This window comes from Phycodurus eques, chromosome 22 (assembly GCF_024500275.1).
Source record: "Phycodurus eques isolate BA_2022a chromosome 22, UOR_Pequ_1.1, whole genome shotgun sequence".
Classification (NCBI taxonomy): domain Eukaryota; kingdom Metazoa; phylum Chordata; class Actinopteri; order Syngnathiformes; family Syngnathidae; genus Phycodurus; species Phycodurus eques.
Window position 1 is genome coordinate 5,948,496 of NC_084546.1, and position 14,537 is coordinate 5,963,032.

Here is a 14,537-nt window from a genome sequence, read left to right on the forward strand (position 1 = left end):
AACAGATGGCAGTGTTCTGTCTGAGATGGTGCATGGGAAAAGAGAGCATCCAGACTGCACTGACGGATCTAACTTTGGGAGACGAACAACAGACCGGGCGGGGTTACAGCCTCACCTCCATATTACTGACATTTAGCAGCTCTTAAGCCTGTGAGACAAGTGTTAAGGAATCAGCTGGTACTTCACAAAGAAAAAAAAACATAGGAAGGCTGCAGGGGAGACAACAGACTTATAAGAAAAGGATGAGCAGGAGACAGATGGGGGAGGAGGAGGTGGAGGTGGAGGAGGGCGCCACAGATTGTGGATGCCAGGGAAAAGGTCAGCTGCCTCCTCAGCACTTCTCTTCGATCAACTGCATGGAAACGGTGGCCTGGATGAATCCACCCCGGTATATATTTCCTCGGATGTCAAGCATTTCATCGCTGGCTCTATAAATGGGGCTGCTAAAGGGGCAGAGAGGCTCTTTTGGAAGAAGGCGACAGCTCGGGAAAGTGGAGAACCCAGCACTACAGTGGTGCACTGAAGCCATGATCCAAAGGGAGTAGAAAATGAGAAAATGATATTTGCAGACGCCAAGACTTATTAAGTTAGCTCGCACAGGCTGAATGACACTGGGAATATTAAATACTGTAGCCTTTTTATCCAAGTAAAGATTCAAGGGTATTTTTGAAGGACCCGAAACTTCTGCTAAGCTTAGTTGAATAAAATTTGCAGAGAGCACAAAAAAAGGGCGATATTTATGCTTCCAGTTAAGACTATTTGAATCAATTCCTGACCAGATTTCATTCCGTCGCACTCGAACTCACCGTGCCTCGCGCCCACTCACTCCACACCGAAAAGCTGCTAGTAAGTTTTCTGGTTTAACCAGCAGTAACTGCAGAATAATCCCCCTCATCATAAAACATGCGTATAATGGGGTCTCCTCAATGGGCAGTTTACAGTGCCAAAAACCACAGACCTTGCTACAAAAAGTACAGTATGTCGTACACTAAACGTTTGTTTTTCTGAATTTCCATTTTATTCAACAAAAAGGTGAGAAATTGCCTCAAAGACATATCTGTAGCGAATACAAATTCATACAGAATAACCTCATCAATCAAAATGATGACAAATCTGGGATCCATATGGGCATCAGTCTGTGAAGGCTGTTGCTGACATTCATTTGGAAAGCAATTTCATATTCAAAACTCATATTTTATTTAACTGCTTCATTTTACGACATGGCGAGGCTGGGATTTACAAGTGTGGTTGCACCCGTAAAGTGTGTGTCGCTTGGGATATAAAACCCTGACGATCCTAACATTTCACTGGGGAAGAGTGAATCCTAATCCGGATACATTTACAACCTAAATTATCATATTTCATGAAATTGTGTTTTGTTTTGTTTTGTTTTTAACTGTGTATTCTCTTGATTTTGTCGCGTTTCTCTTGGCTGCGCTGTTTCCAGTATATGTGGATGTTAGATTTTTTGTTTTTGTCCAATCAGATTTCAACTCCCGTGATGCCATGTCGAATAATCTGTGATGTGCTTTCAGAATGAGTTGTGCTTGCGAATGTAACTTTAACTGTATTCGAATTTGGGAATGCGTCTTTCACCAATTACATTTAAAATTTGTCCTCACAGGGTAAAGTGCTGGCCCTCAATGACATCGCATTTTTCCATCCTTTGATTGGTTGGTCAGAAGCCCAAAGATCGACAATCTACAGTTGTGCTCCTGTCTTAGAGTTGACCTCACTTCTTCCCACTCATGTCTCAATTTCAGCACATACAATGATGACTCATTCACATTCTTCCAAAAGGAAGAAGAAAAGAGAAGACTGGGAAAGGACACTGGGGTTAAAGTAATAGAGAGGTGAACCTGTGACTGATCCACCGTTTGCTGCTGCGGTCGGATTATATGAAGGACGCAAGAGAGAGATGAATGACCGCTGACAGTCCGGACAAACACTGCTGTGTGCGATTCTATTGGTTTTGCGGACGCCCCTGCGCTTTGGGAGAGCGGCGGAGAGGAGAGAGGAAATGTGCTGGTTTGCAGGGTTGCAATTTACACCGTGGTCTCCGTCCCAGATCTCGGGTTCGTGACCCGCCTTCCCAACAAGCAACTTTTTGAGTCGTCTCTAATTTGACGGGCCCATATTTTGGCCCTAATGTTTAGCCGTGCTCTGGGGAAGTTTTCTTTGCTGTTGTTATTGCAGCGGAACTAACAAAACGCATACTTAACTTGTCACTACTATGAAGCTTTAACAGCTCTCTTCCAAAAAAGTGACTGAAAATAGTGAAAAATGCAGTTTGATTAAGATTGCAGAGCTGCCTGGTAGAAGAAACACAGAGTATATAATTTATAGCCGCTCCATGACATTGGGAAAAACCTCAAATAGCATACCAATTAAGTTATTTTCTCTGGTTTTCAGAGGCCCCGTGATTATTTGGGATGGAGGTGGTGCAATGAGGTCTGAGGCCGGGAGATGCTCTCCTTTGGTCCTTGTGACTGCTGGTATCTCGGGTTGCTGCATCGCTTATTCCTAGACGTCGGTGTGTTTGTGTTACTGGGCGTGTGGGACTCTGAGTTTGCTTGTGTGTCTTCTAATGAGTATGTGCACGGCGGCGAGACAGACGCACATTCTCCCCTGTCCAAACAGAAGTCACCCGTGATCCCGAGGGGTTCTCAGTGTCTCTGACAGCAGGTGATTGACAGCCACTGACGCCGCACAGATGTGGGAGTGCATGGGAGTGTGCGGGTGCTAACTGAGTGCTTGTTTTCGGGGTTAATGCAGCGCAGAAGTTAAACAAGGCACGTGACTATCATTCCAACATACAGTATGTCGCCAAAAACCACAATGGATCCAAACCTGACAGATTCAGATGATTAACACAGATGATAACCATTTGGAGTTACAAGAGATCCATATATCCATCAATTACTTATACCGCTTGTCTTCATTAGGGTTGCGGGTGAGCTGGAGCCTATCCCAGGTCACTTTGGGCAAGAGGTGGGGTATACCCTGGGGGACCGCTGTACTGTTGTCAGTCTATCTCAAGGCACATTTTGACAAACAATCATGAACCTGACCTAAAATGTGGGAGGATTACGTAGTACCCGGAGAAAAAACATGCGAAAGAAGTAAAGCATGAGCTGAGATTCAAAACTCTTGACTGTGAGGTAACCGTGCTGACCACTACACAATTGTAAAAGAAAGCCAGTTGGTACAAATTGAATGGAATAGACACTACTAATACTACAAATTCGCAAATCACCATTTCCAAATTTACCTACTCGCGAATATTTCTATGGAATAAAATATTTGCTGAATCACGGTGTTGACGTCAGAAAAAGCAGGGTGGTAAATTCCTATTGGCAGTAGTGGTAGTTAACAGCTGATCAGCGTTAAAGGTACAGGAAGTGTAAAGGGTCTTCTGCGCTATCTTTAAAATGAGTGTATTTAGGTATCACTGAGTCAAAAATGGAGTGAAAGGACTTCCTGTCTTTAATAATGAGCTCTCATACTCATGGAATATACCTCTACCAAAAGTGTTGAGCGTAATTTTGTTTCTTTAGTCCTGCTCAAGCTCAAAACGACATGCATCCATTTTCCTTGAAAAAAACGCTGCCAGAGGGGGAGAGTGGCAGACTGCAGCCTCACGTGATTCTTGGCCGCAACTATTTGCCGGCTGCCACTGCCAATCTGGGTCCTGTTGAGGGACCCACCTTGAGGGAGGGGAGAGAAAAAAAAGTATAGCCACCTACTGGGAGTCACAGATGGGACGGCATTCACTTGGCTTACTGCTTCGATTCATTGATTCACGTTGACCTTATGGCAATTTGTGGGCGGGATGACACCAGACTTCATTCAGTAAAGACTACGCAGAAATGTTTTATTTACAGCGGTGTCCGCTGTGTACTTTTCACTATGTTGTGATGCCCCAGTTTAGTGCATCAGAAGATGTCACGCACATGATGGATGTTGTTTATAACGTTATTTTTGGGACAAGGATGCTTCCTCCAATACAAAAGGTGCCCACTTTCATATATAGCCGAAGCGACAGGGAGTCTAAATAAGATTAATCACACCCCGAAGATTGTGGAGATTGTGCCTGCTTTCAGGGACTCTGTAGTGGTTGGTGGTCTGCAGAAAAAGAAATGAAAATATGAGTGTAGCCTCTACCAACAGCTTACAGTATACTGGACAGTTATACTGAGCAGAACAAGAACTTGAAGCTGAAAGTAAATGGAAAAGTGCTGACCAACCCCCAAACATGTAACATCTCTTCGAATGTATTTGTATTCTATTTGCGCAGCAACTTAAACGCCACTTTACATTCTGTATTTCTGTGTTCAAGAAAGGAATGTTGAATAATGCATCAAAGGAAAATTAAAATTCAGGATGAGCAACATTGGGCTAATTTTCTCCCACTGGAAAATGTTCACCGACACAACCACAATGAGGCTGTGCTCGCGGAACTGATGCTGTATCAAAATAGAAAGCGAAATCTGGTTAGCTTTAGATTCAATTAACCACGGCGCATGTCAGTATCCTCTGCCGGGAGCTCTGGGAATAAAATTCCAGGTATTCTGTGATGAGAAAATGCCTTCATTTCTGCAGTGTATGCTTTTTACTTTTTTGAGGCTTCCTTTCATGTCCTGTGCACCGATGGATAATCAGTAGTTAAATTCTGACTCCTATCGGTGGAAGCCTACTCCTAGTTGAACATTGTAACGGAGACATCTTCAAATTCAGGTGTTGCTGAAAAGGAAGTCGAGGGAAAAAACTGACTGGGAGACAGAGAATGAGGATTGACTGATGGGTTCACGCTACATTTCTGCAAGGAAGGGCGGCGAAACTAAGTAAGAGGGAGGTCAGTTCAAGTGAGCTGAACTTCGGTCCTGTCACTCCTCCCTGATTTATCCCACCTTCCCTTCTGCGGGACTATTAAGGACGAGACAATATTTTCATTTGATATTGTTTCAAGACTATGTGGCCTTATTTATGGCTCGTCAAGCATACCTGCAGAAGCACTTTGGACAGCCCCCCCGAGGTGAAAAGCTCCATTGATGCTAAATTAGATTAAATATGTAGATATGGAGCTGTCAGAGAGGGCGACCCCCACTGAGGGTACAAGAGAATGTAATAGTATTATGGTGTGTATTATGTTTCCTTGTTTCAGGTATTGCAATAACCCTGTCAAAACTACTGACTCCACTGGCCATGGGAATTTGAAAGGCAAGGAAGAAAAGGAAATGGCATTTTCAACATGTCAACACTTTTTAAATGCCACAAGGAATTTAGATAAGTGGCCATCTTGACAGCCCAAAATATTAAACCAATTACAGCAGTGCCATTAAAAGAAGAAACCTGTTGGAACTGAGTTTCTTTATGTCCTTGCCTTAACTTTCTTGGTTGTGTCACCTTAACACACGAGCCCTGTATTTTCCACAATGAAAATGCCAAGACGGCTCTCCTTCATGCTGCCCACGGGGCTACAGGCAATGGCATTTTGTCAAAATGACAAGCGAGGAAAACCTTCATAAATCCCCTCTGACACAAGCAACCAGTCCCACAGGTCATCATTCAATAGAGCAACATCGCAATTTTTTGAAGGTTGCCTAAAAGTTATTTGGCATTGCAGGAGCAGTTTATAAAGTCTTGGTTGTTATTTGGCATGTTGAACTCTTGCAAATTAAACCCATGGATTTACAGTAGGGATGAGTGTATCCACTGGCAAAACACACTTTAGCCTTAACAAGCATCATTGCTAATGAACCACACACCAAATATTGAGGGCCATTGGGACTGAATTTTTACTCACTCACTGATTCTGGGATTAGATTTTTTTTTTCCAAACAAACAAGGTGCCATGGACAATAGGGGATTATTATTTGCCGTATGATTACTAATCAGGGGAAAGTTCAACTACAGGTCAGAATGTTGTACCTGTGTGAAATCTGATCAAGTAAATAGTTATAGAGCTGCATTGCAACCACAAAGCTCAAGGATCACACACTGCTAACTAAATATTTTTTGTAGTAAAGTTTTTTTTTTTTTTTTTTTTTTTTTTTTTTTTTAAATGTGATGGCTGTTGCAAATTACTTCATGTCACACAGTCAAGGAAACTTAAACGACATGCGCTCCAGATAGGACATTATCCCCAGGTCATAAAGTTTTAGTAGCTAACCTCTTTTTAAGGGGATGTCACATGGAATCAAGCTAAGATGTCAGAGAGAGAGAGAGAGAGAGAGATCTCTGACTTCAGAGAAAGGACATAAAAGCAAGAAAACAAGTCCTGGATCACCAAACAATTTACATGACAGACCAAAGGTAAACATTGTTCTTGATACTTCTAAAATTGTATTTGTGTTAATTGCTCCACTATTCATATTCAATCCTTGAATATTAGCTACAGAAAGAAGAAACAAAGTGAAGGTAATGTCTTTGTTTCGCCATATAAAAAAGACAGTAGTAGGCTTTCCTGTCATTTGTCTTGATCTTGGAACTGATATTGTGTTCATTTGTACTTAGTTTTCACTGTTTGATGACTGCACCAGGTGTCTGATGGTACCAATCTGCAAACTGAAGCACCGATCTGAAAACATTTTGCCTGTTGATTGGGATGAGGGACCGCGACAGAAAAACTTCATTTGCATAGAATTAAATTTACATACACGTAAAATCCCTCATTTGATTATCGGTATGTTGTAGATTGGATGAATTTTTTTCTGTAAAAACTAGGCTCAGGTTTAACTGCTCTGCCAGAGGCAGTCATATCCTTCTCCATTGTCATTTTCCAGGTGAATTCCACATAACTGCGATGACTCACATGGGTGAATTTCCCACTCACAGCTCCGTACTGGGCTTAGCATGAACCTCATACCTCCCAACCGCCATCACCCACTTACAACCACCAACTTCCTTTTGCATGACTTGAATGAAAGACTAGTAAAAGTTCAGTAAGTGAGCCTAACATGTACCCTCACAGGCATTCCTGAAGCGCACATGGCACCTGCGTTCTTTTTACCCTTTCTGTCTCCCGTCATGAATTTAAAACACCTCCGTACAGGCGTGACGTTAACCTTTTCGTACGGCACCTGCTGCCGCGTCTTCTCATTCGTGGCCTGTGTGATCTATCCTGCAGGTGGTTAACTCGGGGTGGCAGAGGCTGGCTCCGCGATGGGGGGTGGTTGCGACTGAACAAGGGTGAGAGCCCTAAACAGGTCCGCCCCCCCCCCCCCCCTCCCCGCTCAGCACCCACCTGGAGATAAAAAGCTTAAGTAAAATGCAGACAGCCTGCATAAGGTCAGTAGCAACCTGCTTGGAGACCTGCGCCATGCTCGACATACCTCACAGTACTCGATTGCATCACCTGTGGCGTGGTAACCCTCTTCAGATTTAAATATGTAATCCAAAATGACTCTATGGATTCATTTAATTCTTCAAATGAGCTTATCTGGAGGGATTTATTTGATGTATTTTTTCAATTAATAATACCAAGCAATGGACTCCTTTCCTATTCCGAAATCGCAAAAAGCAGCAGGGGGTGCAGAGGCTTAAAATAAATAATCCGCTCAAAGAATTCCCACACGCAAGAGAGCAAAGTAAAGAAAATAATTAAAAAATGTGTAGAAATACCCCCAAAAATTGGTGAGGATGAATGATAAAGTGACCCCCACCCACCACACACACACAGATTTAAAAAATCAAATCCACGAAAAGACTCTCCTGCTCAACAACAAAAGTAAGTGCTGCTCTAAATCCTCTTGGGAAATAAATTCTGATTGGGGATGATGATGATCCCAGATGAGTGTAGGCAACTACACCGAGTGATGCGCTTAATAAGCAACTTCCAAGCAACTTTGCAATCAGAACAGCAACAATTAAAATCAAGCTACCGCCAAGCAGCATCTGATTAATTCATAAATCTCATCGTAGTAGCGGTCAGTCATTAGTGATGGCTGTATCCTATACTGTTGTTGACCAATACTGGCCACTCATGCCAGAGTAGCATCTGCTCCATTTGCACACTGATTGAGGAGTATCTTCAACATTTGCACAACCAACATTTTCCCAGATTATCGCGCGACTCGTCACTTTAAACTGCATACACACCTTGAAGTCTCGGCGCCCTTTGCACAATGGTCATTGCGCCGGACTATTGCAATATTAGTCATTCGAACTGCTCTAAGTGCTAGAGGACAATTGTTAAAAAAAATAATAATAATTTACCGGCATTACCAGATAACTATCAACCCTTTATTGCTCAGTGACTGTTTTTTGTCAATGTCTTTATGTCTCAAAAGTGTTCTCTGTCAATTGATTGTCTGTTGTCGCACTAGAGCGGCTCCAACTACCGGAGACAAATTCCTTGTGTGTCTTTTGGACATACTTGGCAAATAAAGATGATTCTGATTCTGATTCTGACTCTGAAGAAAGGTATGCATGTTAAAAGTGCAGAGGGCTTAACAGGGATACTTATTGTTGGAATGCACCATAGCGCGTGTCTTATCATTATAACCAAATCTATATGTGCTTTGTCTTTCCAGTGTCACCTGTTCTGAATCCGGATCTGTTGTGTTGTCATATTACTTTTTACTATCGAAAACAATTAATGAAATGTAAGACAACAGAAAAGAAACAGTAAGCTAAAAATGTAAGAAGGTGCAGCAGAGTGCAAGGGCAAAGCTAAGTAAGACACAGCATTCCATAACATCTACACTATCTATTGCAGCTGCCTATAACTGGCTTAGTCGGCATCATTTTGCATTATTAAACAATCGATCATTAAACCACGCCGGGATTGTCCTACATTTTATAGAGATGCAGGTAAGTGGGATTTTTTTGTGAGTGGGAGAGATCTGATCTCACATTCTACTTCGAGGGGGGTTGTCAGAGTTCATAAGAACCGTGAGCCACTATTAGCGGCAGAGGTGATGGAAACAGAAGTAGAAAACCTTCAGAAGTGTATGCCGTGTCCCAGAGTGACCACCACCCTGGAAATGCCTTGGCACAAGTGGACAGATATGACCTTGTTATCATGAGGAATGAGAAATTTAATGTAATCTATTGAATAAAAATGACACACTGCAAACTTTGCAGCAACATTCATCTTGTTGTTAAATTATCAGTTTGGATTAAATACAATATACAGTGCTGACTTAATTACCAATCTTATCTCTCTACCAATCTATATGTATTGGCACAACGAGCATTGATATTGTTTGAGCCGAATCTGAGGTAAGTCAACATCTTTTGACCGAAACAGGGGTTTCAAAACATAAACAAAAATTACGAAAAATAAAGAAACCTATTATTTGAACATACTTAAGCTTTGGGTTCAGTTTTTAATTAGTATGAAAAGTATAACTCAAGTGCGCAAAGTTGGGTGATATTGGGTATAACGGATGCATAAATCCATGTAATCCTCTTAACCTGGCTGGGATTTATTCATACAGTCGAAAGGGTGGCTGACCCGCAGCGGTTTTAATTAATTTGTGGAACACAGTTGAGACACAAAGTTGCGATGACAAGCTGCGCCGGACCCGAGACTGGTGGCGACAACAAGCGTCCAGACAGAATCTACGTAAGTAACTTTGAAAGGTCACTGCCAAGCTATATGAAGTGACAGCACACACGCAGGAAGACGCTGCAATGAGATCTAATCACCAGATGGCCTTTCAAAGGCCAAACAAAGCGACACAGACAGCCGGGTTTGTCGTGGGTTTATTGAAAGTGAACAAGATAAAGAGCCGGTTGACACAGAGGCTTTTAAACCCTGTTGATGTTCAAAGTACTCTTTCATCAACACATTGTGAAAGAAACTTTCTGCAAGGTATGAAAAAACAAACGCTCACTGCTGAGTTTCAGTAAAATACAATCATTTAAATGGAATGCTACCAACATATGAAGTTTATTATTTTAGAATTGTACTGCAGAAGAAAAGTTGTAATGAATAGTCATAATGGAAGTTCAATAATGAATGACAATTTTAACATCATACAGCGAACCTCTCCGCTGACCTGAAGTTGGTTCTCCCAAATTAATATTGACCATCTTCTAACTCCTGTACTGAGCTTCACTATCCCATATGCAGTCTCTTCATGAAAGCCCATTGTGAGCTCTACTCTACATATCGGCACTAATTAGACTGAGGCTGGCTCGGCAGGTGTCTGTAAAATGAATGACCACAGCCTCGCACTCACTAGATTTGTTCGTGTGCACAATCAGTGTAGAAGAGCAATAAAAAGAGACCGCTGAGGAGTTCAGATGAAAGCAGAGAGGGGCAAGAAAGCAGCGGCGGACAATAATTAGACTGAACAAGTGCCAAGAACACGAGGGGGTTCTATCGCGAACGCAAACTGACTGATGACCCATACGCAGGTAGAGTTCCTACTCTGTCACATAGAGTCACTGCAGCACTTGTGACTTTCAGTCAACCTTTACCACTGACTGAATTTAAAAGTTTCTGAAAGTAAGAATCAGTCCAGTAACATTAAGGCCGAAACTCTTATTTGGATTGATAAGACTCGACTACCTTGCTGTGGTAATTGCAGTTTTCTACAAGAAAATATATCAAAGTCAGCGCATATACTCTTGTCCTGACTATATTGAAATTTAGCCGACAACTTATTTGCCTCATTTACACACATTTACGTGTGGAGGTTGTTAATGTTAGCTCGTATGACACGCCAGGTGTGAACCCAAAGGCTCGATCTCATTGGTGTTTATTAGCTGGATGCAGAAGGCATTTTAGTACCGCGTGGAAATGTGGCTGTTTCAGCAAGTTTTCACAGGTTTCCAAATCATTTTGATTGATGAATGAATGGAAAACCAAACAGGAGGCAGCAAGCAAGTAGACTGTACAAATCAGTCGGTTTGGTACCCTTACTGATTTTCGACATGCTGAGTTGTATCATGTTTATTTGTTTCTCTGTCGGTCTGTCAAAATACAGTATTGTGTTTTCCATGAAAACGGTATATAACTGAAAGTGCTGCTAAACTTGTTGGAAATGGGTCAGGTGAACCAAGACCATTTTCCAGAGATAACTGGAATGGAAAGAACACAAAATGTGCCTTTTCCTCAACCAAAGATCTTCTTGTAATACATAGCCAGAGTCCAAATTAAACAGTATGTATTAGTGACTTGCGAGTTTTTCCCACCGCACTTAATTGGTTATAGTCTGGTGTCACATTAGTGGGAAATTCAGTCCTTGTGGAAAGGTTGCTTTGTCTGCTTGTTTCGGAGTCAATCATAGTGCAGCCTCAGTCTATACCAAGGTCATCATGGCCAAATGTGACTGTTACTATGCCATAGTTGGGTTCGCACTGCAGAGACAGTGGAAAGCCAAGACTCCTGGTCCACTGACATAACTTGAAAGCACAACAAAAGTGACAAGTTTGGTCTACGAGTGCAGTCGCTTCAGGAGTGATGAGGATGAAAGGTTTGCTTTGCTGCCTGGCAGTGTGGCAGGTACAACACTTGCCTCCTCCCACCTCTCTGGCTGCAAAAGCGGAGAAAACGTCTCTTTTTTTTTTTCCTGATTTCCTTTCACATCTTCCGTCAGAGCGCAGTGGGTGGCAAGCGGAGACCGCTCTTAGTCACAGTGGAAAATTGATTACAAACGGGGAGGGAATTAAGGCAAATTGAAATGACATCATTACAGCACTTATCTGAGGCCCGGGAGCCACACAGGAAACGTTCATTTGTTCAACAGTCAAAATTAGGCACAGAGGACAAGGGAGACAAAAAAGTCACTCACCACGAATTGTGTTGTTTGTTTGATGACAAAGAATTTAAAAGTGATTATTGTGTTAAAATTAGCTCTCATTTTACCTACACTTATGCCAAATGCTGTTTGCGACATATAAGCAATGAAAAACATTGTTGGAGGAAAATAAATAGTAATAATTGACAGTTTTTAAATATGTACCTTCGCTGAATTAAAAAAAAAACACTTTTACAAGACTACGGGCTATGGTTCTGATGTGCTGTTATTTAGAACGTCCTAAATTAGGTCACTAATAACTAATTGAGAATTTCTTTAAAGAAAAAGTTTAATTAGAAACCAGTTATGTGAAAATGTGCCTCCCAAAACCATCAAAGTTCCAGAAAAAACAAACAGAACAGAACAAACTACAGCACACACAAAAATGCAAAACCTTAGCACTCAGGAAAGACAAAACCAATTGGTGAGGTCAAGGACAGTGCACGAATTAATCTTGAAATAACTCAGCGGGGTTTTTAATCCTGCTCGCTCTCAACTAAGACACCTGATCCCACTCAGTACGCTCAGGGCTTGGGTGAGAGCAACTTCAGTTCGTCTTTAGGAGAGAGATGAGCATAAAAAGGTAGCCAGGCAGAGATCCATGCATACACAATGATTATGCCTGCTGTCAAGGCCACGCTTCTGCCTAAATTTCAACCTGTTGACGAGCTGCCCGCGCTGCGCCTCACTCCTCCTCACACTAACCGATGCTGAAAAGCAGCTTGACATGTAAAATCCCACCATTTCTTTTGCCCGCTTCTCCCTCGTCATGGAGATCACGCTGACTGACAGATGGAGGGCTGTCAAACACCAGCGCTTAAAATTTATACTTTTGTGACGCAAAAATCCAAAAGCAAACCACACCCATCATTTCTCCGTGGTTGAGGAAAATCAGCAAAGTCAATGTGGTCGTCGTTGCTCGACTTGGAAGGAATGTACTGATTTTATTCATAGGGACTTCACTTGGAATACATTCATCAACCACACTGTTATCAATGACAGGAAAGTCAGCAGGGATGAACTTGAAGGTGACTGGATTTACCAGTTGGACTCAGAAGCCTTTTTAAATGTAATTAAGACGAAAGGTATTCATTAGGTTGTCGTAAAAAAGGTTGAATTTGGAAGGTCGACGTGAATGAGGGGTAAGGACAGGAGACTAGTCAATAAGCATTCAAAGGGACTGTAAACCGGTACTGGTGCGTGTGGTACAAACCTGTAGACTTGCAGATATAAGTGCAACTTTGATAAGTGAATAAAAGCCATTAAATTCAGCTTAACCCTGCAGCATTTATAGATGCATTGTCTTCTCAAGGTTGCCTCTCCTCTATTTTTGTGCTAACTTGATTGCCTTCCCTGTGCTCAGGTCAAGTGGCTCTCTGTGCTTCTTGGCAATAATGCCGGAGACACACCAGAAGCCTGCCGGAGAGGCTTAAAAAGGGCATCCTGCCAGCCCAAATCTCTGCCTATTAATCAGGAGTTGCTGTTGTAAACTAAACAGACAGATGCATATGCTTGATATACTAGAGAAAAGTTCCAGGACAAGTTTTCTCTTTCATTGTGGGTTAGACGATCAACAACAACAACAACATTTCCTCCATTCACTGCGTGAGAAGAGACGAGAGTTGCGACAGTACAACTAGTGGCCGCTTCACCGTGACAAAGCGCCAGCTCACAACGCCCTGAACATCTGACAGTTCCTGGGTGAGAAGAACATTCCCGTGCAGGAGAAAGCTCCCTACTCATCCACTTGGCTCTGTGTGATTTTTGACCTCTTTCCCGAGCTGAAGACACGGACGACATCAAGATTGCTGTGATGACGGAATTGTGGAGAATGCCGGAAGGATTCGTCCAGAAGTGCATGAAGGCATGGTAGTGAAGACTTCAGGGGGATTACTTCGAAGGGGAAAACTTGTGGTCTGTAGTTTGGATTTTAAATCTATCTTTTGTGACACTAGTCCTTGAAATTTTTTACATACCTCGTATTTTCTGCCGAGCCATTCCCCTCTTCCAGGTCACCGTTTTGGATCATTTTGGCTTGGGGCTGCCACTGAGTTGGGCTGGCTTTCCCTCCCAGAGGCGAGGTAAGCTTAGGTCTTCCTTCAAAGTACTAACCATGCCTGATCCTGCTCAGCCTCTGAAATCAGACAAGCTTGAGCATTTTCAGAGTAGGAAGGCTGCTCTGCATGAAGATATACAGTATTGGCATGAAAAAGATCTTTCTTAGTGTTAACAGGTCTCATCCACCACTCTTCTGACAGTCTTCCAGCTGACTGCATGTCTGTCATCCACCACAGCAGTGCATGCTGGAAGGCGAGTCATATTCAGCACCCTCAGAGCCCCATCTTCACCTCGGAAATGAATACTGTTTGTGTAACTACAATCCAGAAGCAAGCGCGGACGTCCAAAAGGGATGATGACGCTCCAATGTCAGTGCAGAGTTGGGCGCAATCCAAAACGGCGCAGGGTTATTACCTGAGAAATCGATGGCCATCAACAAACAGCAGGCCACACTTTGGACCACTGCTTGCCCAGGTGGTGATGTAATGGTGCTTCGCTTTCATTTGCGGCATCATGCAAAGGAAAAGTCATCAAGGGGCTCTGAATCCTTGATTTATCCCCTTTTCTTTTGGTAAAAAGAATGAGGCGATGTTAAATCATGTCTCACAGGGGGCATTTCATGGCGTATTGCCTCCTTTTTGTTCCTTGTTGAAACCAGACCGCCAACCACCAAACAACAACAACAAACAGCAGTAATGGTGCAAATTCACTCAATTGGACAACAAT